Genomic DNA, 14,989 nt, shown 5'->3' with positions numbered 1-14,989 from the left:
TGTTTTGAGCAAACAAGTGACAGGATTGGAGCTACGTCTTTAAAAAGAACTTTCCGACGGCTGAGTTAAGTAGACAAAAGTTGGCAATGGTGGAGGCAGGAGACCACTTATGCTATTAAAATAATCCAGGTGAGAGAAGATGGCAGCTTGGGCCAGGGTGTGGATGGAGGCGGTGGTGAGAAGTGGTTGTGTCCTGGATAGATTTTGAAAGGAGTGCTAATACAGACATAAGAAGAGAGGATTCAAGGATGATCCCAGGGTTTTGACCTACGGAAATGTCAATATAAGGTTGCCGTTCCTGAGGTGAGGAAGGTTACACGTGGAGTTGGGGGAGGGAAAAGAGTTGGGAGCTCAGTTTTGAACATAGGAACTTTAGGTGCCTACAGGATATTAGAGTGGATGAGTAGACCATTAGATAGAGGAGCCTGGGGTTCAAGGAAAGGGTATGGACTAGAGATACAAATGTGGGTGTCACCAGTGTAGCATGGTATTTAAAGACCATACAGAAAGTCAATGTGGAATATCAGGAGCAAGAATTTCCTGTCCCCTTCTAGGTCCGTCAAGCTGTACTAAGAATCAAATTGATATGAGACAGATTAACAGGAGAAAATCAAATTTAGTTTCCTACATACAGGGAATCCACACTGACATGGAAATTCCAAAGATAGGCAAAATAAGGTGTGTGTGTATGTATCCATCCTGAACTAAAGAGAATCAGGTGGGGGTCTGGGACTTTGAAGGGAAAGAATGCAAGTCACAGGGCAAGAAGAGCGAATGTTTGGTAATTAGATGCTTGCCTTGCCATATAGATGGGTCACTTGGCTAAGACTTATTTCTGGTAATAACCATTATTAAATTGGGGAAAGACCCCAATTTAGATTCTTCTATTAGTCAAGGAAGGGGCAAAAAGTTTCTTTCATAGGGAGGAAGTCCATAGGGTCTTGATTGCCTTTAGGTCAAAATAATCTTCAAGCCAAAGTGGCCCACCTTGGAGCAGCCTGGCCCTTGGCCCCTACAGGACCAAGAGTTGAGGACTGTACGGGTAAGGCCCAATGCCAGCCAGACTCAATAACCCTCACATTTCTCTCTTCTCAACAGCCCTCCCTTCCTTGCTTTTTTTTTTTTTTTTTTTCAATTAAAGAGGATTTTGTGAGTGATAGGGTCAGTTTTTTTTTTTTTTTTAACTTCGGTTTCTGGATTCCTAATCTCCAGTATGTGCATAACAGTTTAAAGAATTCACCATTTAAATTTTAAAATTGTATTTGAAGCTATCCACACAAATATGAATGCCAGTTGTGATATTTTTTATAACACTGTCAATGAAATTCTTTTGCAATTTAGAACTATCATTACAAAGCTAATAGAAGGAGCTATGAAATTTCTAAAGGCATTTCTAATTGATCTTAAATTTATCAATTGCCAATCGTTTTCAACTTACAGAAATGTTGAAATTTTGAATGTTGAAAGTTCACTTTGTGATAAGTAAGCCAATCTCTCGGTTGTAGATCCTTTCCAAGAAATATTAAAGAATGCCAAAGCTGTAACACTAAATTTGTGAAACAGCTCTTTTCTTTGTAAGATGAATTGAATTAGTTCTTATCTTGGGTTCCACAAGTGTAAATTTATCTTTGAAACAGATTTTTTCCTTTTTTATTTTTTTTAAAGATTCTTCAGTGATCTGCACACCCGACCTAGGACTGGCACCTACAAAGCCAGATCAAGAGTCCTGTGCTCCACCAGCCAGGCGCACCTCCACCAGCGACTACTAACTGCTTTACACAACTCTAAAGTCATATACAGATTTTAAGAAGTAAGTTGTTTAATGAGTTCAGTTTTCATAAATTCAGCCCAATATTTTAAAATTAAATTATCTATATGCTTGTGTTAAAAAAAAAAAAGTACCTGAGAGCGTATTTTTTAAATTAAAATCTTGTGGAAAATAGTTATGAATCATGAGAATGGTGATTTGTTACCGTTTGCTCTTTGTTTTCATAAGCCATTACAGAAACCTTTCCGAGGGGTTCATTCATACTGGCTTCCCAGCATTAGGGAAAAATCACAATCTGGGGCGGGAGAGGTGGGAGCCCGCTTTCCTCTGCGGCTCGGGCTCGCTGGGTGCTTTCCGGCCGGCGTCCTCCCACGTTCGGGCCACTGATTTGGGGCAGGACCGGCTGCGTTGGCTCCTGGCGCTGAGCACCCAGGCAAAGGCGGCCCTCTCACCCGCGGCGACCGAGCTCAGACCTCTCAAGGGCACCACCGGTCGCTCGCCCAAAGGCGACTGTGACTCCCCGCAAGGCTTCTCCCGCCCTTCTCCAAAATGGGGGCAGGTCGGCGCCGGGGACGCTGGGCGCGCTCCCGCGGAAGCATGGAGGGGGCGGGGCCGGTGGGAGCCCGGCGCTGATTGGCAGGCGCGGCCGACCTGATCCCAGGCGCGGGTCGGTAGAGTCGGGCGCCGCGGCCTGGGGCTGGGATGTGAGGGGCTGCGGGCTCCGGGCGGCAGCTGCTCCTGCGAGTCGCGGCGACTGCAGCGCGGGCGGGCGGGCGAGGTCAGCGGACGCCGTCGGCGGCTGGCCCTGTCGGCCGCGGGATGAGGAAGCGGACGGAGCCCGTCGCCTTGGAGCATGAGCGCTGCACCGCCTCGGGCTCGTCCTCGTCGGGCTCGGCCGCCGCGGCGCTGGACGCCGACTGCCGCCTGAAGCAGAACCTGCGCCTGGCGGGCAAGGGGCCGGCAGAGCCGCGCTGCGCCGCGGACGCGGGCATGAAGCGGGCGCTGGGCAGGGGAGGCAGGGCGCAGGGGCGGGGCCCCCTACCTGGCCCGCAGGCAGCTCTTAAGCCCCCCGCCCCTCCGTACGTTTCTTGCCTGCAGGAGCGCCCCACGTCTACCCTGCATTCTCACGTGTCCTCTTTCCCTCGCCTGGCCCGCCAGTGAGGCCCGCGGGCATCCTTTCCCCAGATAGCTGCTTGCCGGAGGGCCCCCGACTGTCCCCTTCCCTCCCCTGGTGCCCTTTTCTGGCCCTCCGCGGAGCCCAGCCCCGTGCCCTTACCCTCCCCAGGTGAGCCAGTGGTACCCCGTCCTCGACCGGCTGGACCAGCGTCTTTCCCAGGGGCTGGGAGCAGGGGGCAATCACGACCCCACGTTGTAGAGTAGAGGAGGGCGTGGGGGGCGTCCCTTTTGAGGCTCCTGGACGCCTCTCACGTAAGAGGTGGGACGTGGAAGGGCAGGCTCCAGAGCCAGAGAGCATTGGGATTCTTGGCCTCAGATCTGCATAGAACTCAAAACTGAGCGCCCCTCTTGCTGGGCTGGCCTGTGCGGAAGCTTACCTTTTCCCGGTTTCTCACTTTGGTAATTTTTTCTCGGGTAACTAGTTGTCAGAAGTGGCATTCTCTGCTGGACCTTTGGGGGAAGGTTCAGTGGTGTGATGTGGCCAGGGGTACACCGCATCGTCAGCTGTTGGAGGGAAACCTGTCGTTGCTTGTGCAGATGGCTAATGGTGCTTGAAATTGGATTACACTGAGTTGTCTCCTTAGGAATCTCTGTAGAATCTGGAAGTCTTAGTTTTTTTTGCGTTGTCTGAATAGGAGATGAATGCATCCAGGTAAAGCTGATTTCAGAATTAAGATAGTGTATTTCACAGGGACAGATCTCTCCATATGCTGGCTTTGTAATTAATCTGGCTGTTCACAGAACATATCATTCATGGCAAGTTTGAAGTCTGGGTGTTTCACGGTTTTGAACAGGTTAGTATGTAATGTTCTCAGGTGTTGTTGCAGAGTCGTTTCTTTTGGGGTCAACTGGAACGCCCTTAATTGACACTGGCCACTTCAGTGTCAAATATTTATTAAAATAGCCTCTAAAAATATCAATATCATTGCCTAAAAGATCATGAAATTGAAATTGAAAATATTTGGATAAATAATATTTATCCAAATAAATAAATATTTATCCAAATAGGCACTTCAACATTTCAACCTCATTGCTTAAAAGGTTATGAAATTAAACTATAGTCTTCTCTAAGTCAGTGGTTCGCATTCTTGCCAGAAGGGCAGGGACTGACAGTATTTTTTTTTTCTATAAAATTATCTAGTAACTGGTCAATATCTTTTGTGAAACTAATTCTAGCTTGAATGTACTTTTGTAAACAGGTTTGGCATTACACCTAGATAAGTTTGGGAATTCTTCCTTTGAAGAAATGAAATTATTAGGCACAATAGTGTTTGGGGAAACAGTGCTGGCCCGAAAGATGTATTGTATTTCAAAGATACGTTTATTTTCATTTTTGTATCAGGACAAAGAAAGACATTCAAGAGGTGCTCATATCCTTTGGAGGAACGAAAGACTGTTAGGGAATAAAAAGAAAAGCAGAGGGCAGGAAAGCCAAATGTATGTGTTACTCCGTGGTTTCCTTCCCTATTTCTTGGAATGTTCTCCTGGTCATTCTTCTCCTTTGTTTTCTTCTTCACCCAGGTCTCTGCCCAACTGTCACGTCCTCAGAGAGGCCCATCCAAAATAGACTTCTTGCCACTCCCAACACCCTTATTCTGTTTGCTTTTTTCATCACACTTATCTCCCTTGACCTTGCAATTGTCCGTGTACTTAATTGGCTTTATTGGTTCTCTCCTCCCCTACAATAATGGAACCCTATGAGAGCAGGGGCCTTGTTTCCTCCACTTTTCTGTCTCTAGTGTATGGCCATAGTAGGTGGCGGAAAATACTTATTGAATTAGTATCTCTAGCATAAATTCCTAAGAAGTGAAATTGCTGGGCCACGGAGTGTGTGTTTATAATTTTGAAAGGTGAGGCCAAGGAGTCCTCCAAAGTACTGATGGATACTTTTTCCCCGGCAGGTCAGTTACTTCCTTTCCCCCAAATACTGAATATCACCAAATATTTGGATCTTTTCTCTATTTGATTGATGAAAATGACATCTGATTTGTAGCTTTAATTTGCATTTCTAATTGTTAGGTGGCAATTTTTGTGTGTTTTTATAAGCCTATTGTGTACCTTTGAGTCTCTCAGTACGTGCCTTTGTTTGGGTCCTATTGTGCACATTTTCAAATACACAAAAGTAGGGAAGAGAATATAATGAACCTGGATGTATCCATCACGTCTTTTTAAACAGTTTGCCATGCGTTGCCAATCTTGAATCATTTGTCCCTCTTCCCTCCATTTCTTTGTAGGGTGGGGGACTAGAATGTTTTAAAACAAATGATTTTATTCGTAACTACTTCAGAGTATAACTTGGGAACTGGAACAAATAGAGACTTTTGAAATATATATAACCTCATTGCTATATTTATCAAAACTTTTTTATATTTATCAAAATTAACAATTTATTGCCTAGTACTAATTTAATGTAATATCCAATCTACATACACATTTCTCCAGTTGTCTCAGAAATGTCTTTAAAAGGTTTGTGTAAAAATCCTGTACATTTCTTAAATTTATTCCTAGTTGATCTTTTTTGTTGTTGAAAATAGGACCCTTTCTTATATTACATATTTTTATTATTGTACTTTACTAATTTTTATTTTATTTATTTATTAGAGAGAGAGGAGCACAAGTAGAGGGAGTGGTAGGCAGAGGGGGAGGAAGAAGCAGGCTTCCTGCCGAGCAGGGAGCCCCATGCGATGTGGGGCTTGATCCTAGGATCCTGGGATCATGACCTAAGCCCAAGGCAGATGCTTAGCCGACTGAGCCACCCAGGTGCCCCTGTACTTACTGATTTTTCAAGCAGGAACTTATGTCATCATATTGTTTCTAGTAGTTTTTGCAGTTGGTTCTCTTGGATTTTCAGGTATAATATCATATCAGTTACAAATAATAAGAATTTCATTCCATGTTTTTTACTTTTTATGTCTCTTGTTTCTCTTTTTTGGTTGCTTTGTATTTCCAGGACAAGATCAAATACTAAGTCAGAATGATAGTGGGTACGTTGTCTTGTTCCTTACTTCACTGAGAATGCTTTTAGTGTTTCTGCCACAGTAGTTATTTTACTAAGGGCTGTGTTGTTGCTCTTTGTTTTTTTAATCAAAAATGGTTGTTGAATTTTATTAAATACTGTTTTAGCATCTGTGAAATTATACAGATGTTCTTCCTTGACCTGTTCATATGAATAATAGTAACAGATTTTGTGTTATTGAATCATGGTCATATTATTGAATCATCAGTGAAAACTCTGTTAGTGTGTAGCCAGATTCTAGTAATATTTTACTGAGTCATTTTACATTGTGATTTGTGAAACCAGTTTGTAATTTTGTTTTTAATGTAATCTTTATCAAGTTGTTTTAGTGCTTTCCTTAGCTTTATTAAAAGCTTTCTCTGCTTTAGCCAGTTTAAATACTCTTGAAATGATCTGTTTCCTTAAATTTGGTGGAATTCCCCAGTAAAACTACCTAAGCTTGGTGCTTTTGGGGCGCCTGGGTGGCTCAGTTCTTAAACCTCTGCCTTCGGCTCAGGGCGTGATCCCAGCGTTCTGGGATCAAGCCCCACATCAGGCTTCTCCGCTAGGAGCCTGCTTCTTCCTCTCCCACTCCCCCTGCTTGTGTTCCCTCTCTTGCTGGCTGTCTCTCTATGTCAAATTAATAAATAAAATCTTTAAAAAAAAAAAAAAAGCTTAGTGCTTTTTTAGATTTGCTATCATTTTCTGGTTTAGTTTTGGTGATTTATACATTCATAGAAAATCATCTGTTTTCTCCAGCTTTTTCCTCTGTATCTGGGGCTGTTATCCCTGTCCTGTTCCCTGATTTTGTGTGCTTACGTTTTTTTCCTTTTTCCCCCTTTCATTTATTTATTTATTTATTTTTTAATAAAGAATTTTCTTTTTTTCTTTTTTTTTTCTTTTCTATTATATTATGTTAGTCACCATACAGTACATCCCTGGTTTCTGACGTAAAGTTTGATGATTCATTAGTTGCGTATAACACCCAGTGCACCATGCAATACGTGCCCTCCTTACTACCCATCACCAGTCTATCCCATTCCCCCAACCCCCTCCCCTCTGAAGCCCTCATTTGTTTCTCAGAGTCCATAGTCTCTCATGCTTCATTCCCCCTTCTGATTACCCCCCCTTTCTTTATCCCTTTCTTCCCCTACCGATCTTCCTAGTTCTTATGTTCCATAGATGAGAGAAATCATATGATAATTGTCTTTCTCTGCTTGACTTATTTCACTTAGCATTATCTCCTCCAGTGCCGTCCATGTTGCAGCAAACGTTGAGAATTCATTCTTTCTGATAGCTGAGTAATATTCCATTGTATATATGGACCACAACTTCTTAATCCAGTCATCTGTTGAAGGGCATCTCGGCTCCTTCCACAATTTAGCTATTGTGGACAATGCTGCTATGAACATTGGGGTGCATATGGCCCTTCTCTTCACTATGTCTGTATCTTTGGGGTAAATACCCAGTAGTGCAATGGCTGGATCATAGGGTTGCTCAATTTTTAACTTTTTAAGGGACCTTCACACTGTTTTCCAGAGTGGCTATACCAATTGCATTCCCACCAACAATGTAGGAGGGAACCCCTTTCTCTACATCCTCTTCAACCTTTGGTGTTTCTTTCCTTGTCCGTTTTTGCCATTCTAACTGGCACAAGGTGGTATCTCAGTGTGGTTTTGATTGGAATTTCCGTGATGGCTAATGATTTTGAACATTTTTTCATGTGTCTGTTAGCCATTTGTATGTCTTCATTGGAAAAGTGTTCATATCTTCTGCCCATTTTAGGATTTGTTTATTTTTTTCTCGTGTATTGAGTTTGAGAAGTTCTTTGTAGATTTTGGATACTAGTCTTTTATCTGTAGTGTCATTTGCAAATATCTTCTCCCATTCCGTGGGCTGCCTCTTAGTTTTTTTGACTGTTTCCTTGGCTGTGCAGAAGGTTTTGATGTTGATGAAGTCCCACAAGTTCATTTTATTTTTTGTTTCTCTTGCCTTTGGAGATGTGTCATGAAAAAAGTTGCTGTGGCCGATGTCGTAGAGGTTGCTGCCTGTGCTCTCCTCTAGGATTTTGATGGATTCCTGTCTCACATCGAGGTCTTTTATCCATTTGGAGTTTATCTTTGTGTATGGTGTGAGAGAGTGGTCAAGGTTCATTCTTCTGCATGTAGCTGTCCAATTTTTCCCAGCACCATTTATTGAAGAGACTGTCTTTTTTTCCACTGGATGTTTTTTCCTGCTTTGTCAAAGATTATTTGCCCAAAGAGCCGAGGGTCCATTTCTGGGTTCTCTATTCAGTTCCATTGGTCTATGTGTCTTTTTTTGTGCCAATACCATGCTGTCTTTGTGATCACAGCTTTGTAGTACAGCTTGAAATCAGGCAACGTGATGCCCCCAGCTTTGTTTTCCTTTTCAAGAATTCCTTGGCGATTCGGGGCCTTTTCTGGTTCCATACAAATTTAAGGGCTGTTTGTTCCAGTTCTTTGAAAAATGTCATTGGTATTTTGATTGGGATAGCATGGAATGTGTAGATTGCTCTAGGTAGCATAGATATTTTAACGATGTTAATTCTTCCGATCCATGAGCATGGAATATTTTTCCATCTTTTTGTGTCTTCTTCAATGTCTTTCAAGAGCGATTTGTAGTTTCTAGAATATAGATCCTTTACATCTCTGGTTCAGTTAATTCCGAGATAATGTATGATTTTTCATGCTATTGTAAATGGAATGGATTCCCTAATTTCTCTTTCTTCAGTCTCATTGTTCTTGTATAGAAATGCAACTGATTTCTGAGCATTGATTTTGTATCCCGCCACATTACTGAATTTCTCTATAAGTTCTAGTAGTTTGGGGGTGGAGTCTTTTGGGTTTTCCATATAGAGTATCATGTCATCTGCGAAGAGAGACAGTTTGACATCTTCTTTGCCGATTTGGAGACCTTTTATCCCTTTTTGTTGTCTGATTGCTGCTGCAAGGACTTTTAGTACTAAGTTGAAGAATAATAGTGAGAGTGGGCATCCTTGTCGTGTTCCTGACCTAAGGGAAAGGCTTCCAGCTTTTCCCCATTGAGAATGATATTCACTGTAGGCTTTTCATAGAATATGAAATTGAGGAATGTACCCTCTATTCCTACAGTCCGAAGGGTTTTAATCAGGAAAGGATGTTGTATTTTGTCAAATGCTTTTTCTGCATCAATTGAGAGGCTCATATGGTTCTTGACTCTTTTCTTGCTGATATGATCTATCACACTGATCGATTTGCGAATGTTGAACCACGCTTGCATCCCAGGGATGAATCCCACTTGGTCTTGATGGATAATCCTTTTAATGAACTGTTGCCTCCTATTAGCTAGGTAGGATCTTGTTGAGAATTTTGGCGTCCAAATTCATCAGGGATATCGGTCTGTAATTCTCCTTTTTGATGGGGTCTTTGCCTGGTTGGGGGATCAAGGTAATTCTGGCCTCATAGAATGACTTTGGTAGTTTTCCTTCTATTTCTATATTTTGAAACAGCTTCAGGAGAATAGGTATTATTTCTTATTTGAATGTTTGGTAGAATTCCCTGGGGATCCGTCAGGCCCTGGACTCATGTTTTTGGGGAGGTTTTTGATCACTGCCTCAATCTCTTCATAATTAATCGGTCTGTTTAAGTAACCAGTTTCTTCCTGTTTCAGTCTTGGTTGTTTATAGGTTTCCAGGAAGGCATCCATTTCTCCCAGGTTGTTTAATTTATTGGCATAAAGCTGTTGATAAAAAGTTTCTAATGATCCTTCCTATTTCATTGGTGTAGGTTGTGATCTCTCCCTTTTCATTCATAATTTTATTAATTTGGGTCCTTTCTCTATTCTTTTGAATAAGTCTGGCCAGCGGCTTGTCGATCTTGTTGATTCAAAGAACCAGCTTCTAGTTCTGTTGATCTGCTCTGCTGTGCTCCTGGTTTCTAATTCATTGATCTCTGCTCTAATCTTGATCACCTGCCTTCTTGTGCGTGGGTTAGACCTGTTCCAGTTCCAGCTTCTTGAGGTGTGAATATAAAAACTGCATTTTAGATTTTTCTATTCTTTTGAGTGAGGCTTGGATGGCTGTGTATTTCCCCCTTAGGACCACCTTTGCAGTGTCCCATAGGTTTTGGACCGATATGTTTTCATTGTCGTTGGTCTCCATAAATTGCTTAAATTGATTTTTAATTTCCTGGTTTACCCAATCATTCCTGAGCAGGATGCTTCTTAGTTTCCAAGTGTTTGAGTTTCTTCCAAATTTTTCCTTGTGATTGAGTTCCATTCTCAAAGCATTGCGGTGTGAGAATATGCAGGGAATAATCTCAGTCTTTTGGTATCGGTTGAGACCTGTTTTGTGACCCAGTATGTGATCTATTCTGGAGAACGTTCCCTGTGCATTCGAAAAGAATGAGTATTCTGTTGTTCTGGGGTGTAGTGTTCTGTATATATCTATGAGGTCCATCTGGTCCATCTGGTCCGTTCAAAGTTCTTGGTTCTTTGTTGATTTTCTGCTTAGGTGATCTGTCTATTGCTGAGAGAGGAGTGTTGAGGTTCCCTACTATTAACGTATTATTATCTATATCTTCCCTACTATTAACGTATTATTATCTATATGTCTCTTTATTCTGGTTAAGAGTTGGCTTGTGTATCTAGCTGCTTCCCTGTTGGGAGCATAGATATTTATAATTGTCATATCCACTTGTTGGATACATCCTTTAAGAATAATATAGTGTCCTTCTGTATCTCTACCTACCGTCTTTAGTTTAAAATCTAATCTGTCAAGGTACAACACCCAGTGATGACAAAAATACTCAACAAAGTAAGATTAGAGGGAACGTACCCCAAAATAATAACAGTAACCATATATCTAAAACACACAGCTAACGTCATACTCAATGGTGAAAAACCAAAAGTTTTGCTTCTAAGATCAGAAAGAAGACAAGGATGTGCACTCCCAGCACTTTTGTTTAATATAGTACTGCAAGTCCTGACCTCAGCAGTCAGACCAGGAAAAGAAAGAAAAGGCATCTAAATTGGTAAGGGAGAAGTAAAACTGTCACTATTCGTGTATAGCACGATAGCACGATACTATATCTAGAAAACTCTAAGGACCCTACCAAAAAAAAAAAGTCACTAGAACTCATAAGTTCAGTAAAATTACAAGATGCAAAGTTAATACACAGATCTGTTCCATCTCTATGCACTACGAATGAAATAGCAGAAAGAGAAATTGAGAAAGAAATCCCATTTACAACTGCACCAACGATTAAACACACACACACACACACACACACACACACACACACACACACACACTTGGGAATAAATTTAATGAAAGAGGCTTTAAGACCGGGACTCTGAAAACTATAAATACACTGATTTAAAGTCATGACACACACACAGAAAGTAAAGACATTCGATGTTTGTCAATTGGAAGAATTAATATTCTTAAAATGTCCATACTATCTAATCCACAGATTTAAGGCAATCCCTATCAAACACCAACAGCATTTTCCACCGAACCAGAACAGACCTAGAATCTGTATGGAATCGCAAAAAATCCTAAATATCCTGGAACATGGCTGGAAGTATCACAATTCCAAACTTTAATTTACGGTACAAACATGTAGTAATCAAAACAGTATGGTACTGGCACAAAAATAGACACACAGAGCGATAGGACAGAATAGGAAGCTCAGAAATAATTCCACAACTATATGGTCAATTAATCTTCAACAAAGGCCACAAAAGTATACAGTGGGGAAAATAAAGCCGCTTCAGCAGATGATCTTGGGGAAACTGGACAGCAACGTGCAGAAGAATGAAACTGGACCACTTTTTTTCCACCATAGACAAAAATTAACTCAAAAAGCTTAAGGACCTAAATATGAGACCTGAAACCATAAAAATTTTAGAAGAGAGCACAGATAATTTCTCTGACATCAGCTGTAACAACACTTTTCTAGATATGTGTATATGATCCTTTTAGTGTATTACTGAATTTGGTTTGCTAATATTTTGTTGAGGATTTTTGTAAGTGTATATTAGGAATATTGGCCTGTAATGTTTTTCTTGCAGAATCCTTGTCTGGATCAGGTATCAGAAGAATTCCAGTTTTATAAAATGAGTTTGGAAGAATTCCCTCCTCCTTTATTTTTTGGAAGAATTTGAGTATTAATTCCTTTTTGAATATTTTGTAGAATTCACCTGTGAAACCATCTAGTCCTGGAGTTTTGTTTTTTGGAGGTTTTCAATTACTGATTCAACCTGCTTACTAATAATCTGTTCAGATTTTCCATTTCATCAGGATTCAGTCTTAGCAAGTTGTATGTTTCTGGGAGTTTTATCAATTTCCCTTAGATTGTCCAATTTTTTGTATATAATTGTTCAGAGTAGTTTCTTATGATCTTTGGCATTTCTCTGGTATCACTCTTTCATTTTTTATATGAGTTCTGTCTCTCCCTCTCTCTCTCTCCTTGTTTTTGGGGGTGGGGGAAATCTAGGTAAAGGCTTGTCAATTTTATTTTCAGAGAATCAGTTCTTAGTTTCGTTGGTATACTCCATTATCCTTTTAGTCCCGCTTCATTTTTCCCTGCTCTAATCTTTGTTATTTCTTTCCTTCTAATAACTTTGGCCTGATGTGTTCTCTTTCCAGTGCCTTAAGGGGTAAAGTTAGGTTGTTTGTTTGAGACTCATCTAGTTTCTTGAGGTTTCATTTATTACTAGGCATATGTGGTGTTTTAAATCCATTTATGAAACAGAAATGAACACTACATTCAGTCATAAATTAAAACAAAACCTAAATATCTTTTGGGGCGCCTGGGTGGCACAGCGGTTGAGCATCTGCCTTCGGCTCAGGGCGTGATCCCGGCGTTATGGGATCGAGCCCCACATCAGGCTCTTCTGCTATGAGCCTGCTTCTTTCTCTCCCACTCCCCCTGCTTGTGTTCCCTCTCTCGCTGGCTGTCTCTATCTCTGTCGAATAAATAAAATAAAATCTTTAAAAAAAAAAAAAACCTAAATATCTTTAGAGTTCAGTAATTCATCTGTTGTGTATAACACTCAGTGCTCATCACAAAACCCAAATATATCATGAGGTTTCATGTGTCCTCACACTTTTCTTTAAGCTTCTAAAGCATATTGTAGAATTTTTTATAAATTGTAAATTTTCCGTATGAGATATGTGAGTTTGCCTGTATTTTTTTAATCCGTTGCTTTTATTGAGTTTATGGAGATGACTATGACTAATTATCCACCCTTGTCTTTGTGCAAACAATGAAAACAATTAAAGCAGTGTTTCTCAAACTTTGGTGTGCATTAGAATTGCCTGGAAGACTTGTTGATGCCAAAGGTAAATCCCACTGGATTCTGATTCAATAGTTCTCTCGAGGGCTAGAGTATTTGCATTTCTGACAAATGTGTAGGTAATGCTGCTGGCTTTGGGGCCATCTTTTTGAGAACTGTGGAATTTGTCGAGCCTCTGGGACCTTAACTATCATCTAATAATTTTTTTTTATTTTTCATACACATCATAAATATACTTTATATTATAGGCAGCTTGTGTTGAAAACATAGTGCGTTAGTACTGTTAGAATCAGAAAGGCAGTTTCTATCTAACTGAATTCTGACTACGACAAGTAAAGGGTATGGAGTCACAGGGTCAGAAGAGTTAGTGAATAAAGGATATTTGGCTGTGTTCCTGGAATATAGATGCTCCTTCCAAGTGTTCTGTATTATGGTAGCAATTGAAAACAGCAATGTGGGAGCTCTGTGACCTTGGGCTCAAACCGTTTGGATTAAGCTTGGGATTCCTAATATTTCAATGAGGTTGAACTAGAGGACAGCAACTTTCAGCTACAACATGCAGCAGTGTTAACTACAGTGATTGTGTAGCACATGACATTCTCAGGACTTACAGCTGTGGTTTGTACCTTTGATCCCCTTCATTCAGTTTTCCCTCCCGTCACCCCGTGCCTCTGGTAACCATAAATCTGATCTCTTTTTCTATTTGTTTTTCTATTTGTTTTATGTTTTAGGGTCCACATATAAGTGAGATCATCTAGTATTTGTCTTTCTCTGCTGACTTATTTAGTATAATGTCCTCAAGGACCATCCGTGCGGTCTCAAATGACAGGATTTCATTATTTTTATGGCTGAATAGTATTCCATTGGATATACAGACTACATTTTCTTTATCCATTACTCTGTTGATAGATACAGGTTGTTTCCATATCTTGGCTATTGTAAATAATGCTGCTATGAACATGGGGTGGCAATACCTCTTCAACAGGCTAACTTCTTTTTTTTCAACATGTTAATCTCATTTTGTTCAGCTATGTAACCAGAAGTGGAATTGCGGGATCCTTTGGTTATTTTATTTTTAATATTTGAAGAAAGTTCATAGGTTTTTCCATACTGGCTATGCCAATTTACATTCCCACCAACAGTGCACAGGAGTTCCCTTTTTTCTACATCTTCATCAACATTTGTTATCTTTTGTCATTTTGATAATAATTATTCTAACAAGAATGATATCTCGTTGTGGTTTTGATTTGTATCTTCGTAAAGATTAGATGTTGAACACCTTTTTTTTTTTTTTTAAGATTTTATTTATTTATCTCACAGAGATACAGACAGCCAGCGAGAGAGGGAACACAAGCAGGGGGAGTGGGAGAGGAAGAAGCAGGCTCATAGCAGAGGAGCCTGATGTGGGGCTCGATCCCATAACGCCGGGATCACGCCCTGAGCCGAAGGCAGACGCTTAACCACTGTGCCACCCAGGCGCCCCTGAACACCTTTTTTATGTGCTGGTTGTCCATTTGTCTTCTCTGGAGAAATGTCTATTTAGGTCCTTGGTCCTTTCTTTAGTTGGTTTCTTTTTTCTTTTCTTTATTTTTTTACTTTCTTTCTTTCTTTCTTTCTTTTTTTTACATACAACTGAGTTGTATGAGTTATGTATATATTTTAGGTATTAATTTCTCTTCAGATACATGATTTGCAAATATTTTCCCATTCCATATGTTGCATTTTCATTTTGTTGATTATTTCTTTCACTG

The 14,989-nt window shown here is 40.6% G+C and overlaps 2 protein-coding genes across 27 annotated transcripts in view; one reads left to right on the top strand and one right to left on the bottom strand.

The window, feature by feature from the left end:
• Window positions 1-14,989, top strand: part of LOC130543845 (uncharacterized) — a 407,309-nt gene that overhangs the window by 49,762 nt on the left and 342,558 nt on the right. For 24 of the 25 annotated variants that reach the window (XR_008959518.1, XR_008959517.1, XR_008959520.1 and 21 more), the window contains one exon: window positions 1,666-1,810. The exons of the other annotated variant lie outside the window; for it this stretch is intronic. The gene's annotated coding sequence lies outside the window, so the exon portion shown is untranslated. The remainder of the gene's footprint in view (window positions 1-1,665; window positions 1,811-14,989) is intronic. 25 annotated transcript variants of the gene reach the window in all.
• Window positions 1-14,989, bottom strand: part of LOC125281957 (focal adhesion kinase 1-like) — a 344,868-nt gene that overhangs the window by 229,781 nt on the left and 100,098 nt on the right. The window lies entirely within an intron of this gene.

This window comes from Ursus arctos, unplaced genomic scaffold (assembly GCF_023065955.2).
Source record: "Ursus arctos isolate Adak ecotype North America unplaced genomic scaffold, UrsArc2.0 scaffold_16, whole genome shotgun sequence".
In the NCBI taxonomy this organism is placed as follows: domain Eukaryota; kingdom Metazoa; phylum Chordata; class Mammalia; order Carnivora; family Ursidae; genus Ursus; species Ursus arctos.
Note: the sequence above shows the minus strand (reverse complement) of the source record. Positions and strands in the feature narration are given on the sequence as shown.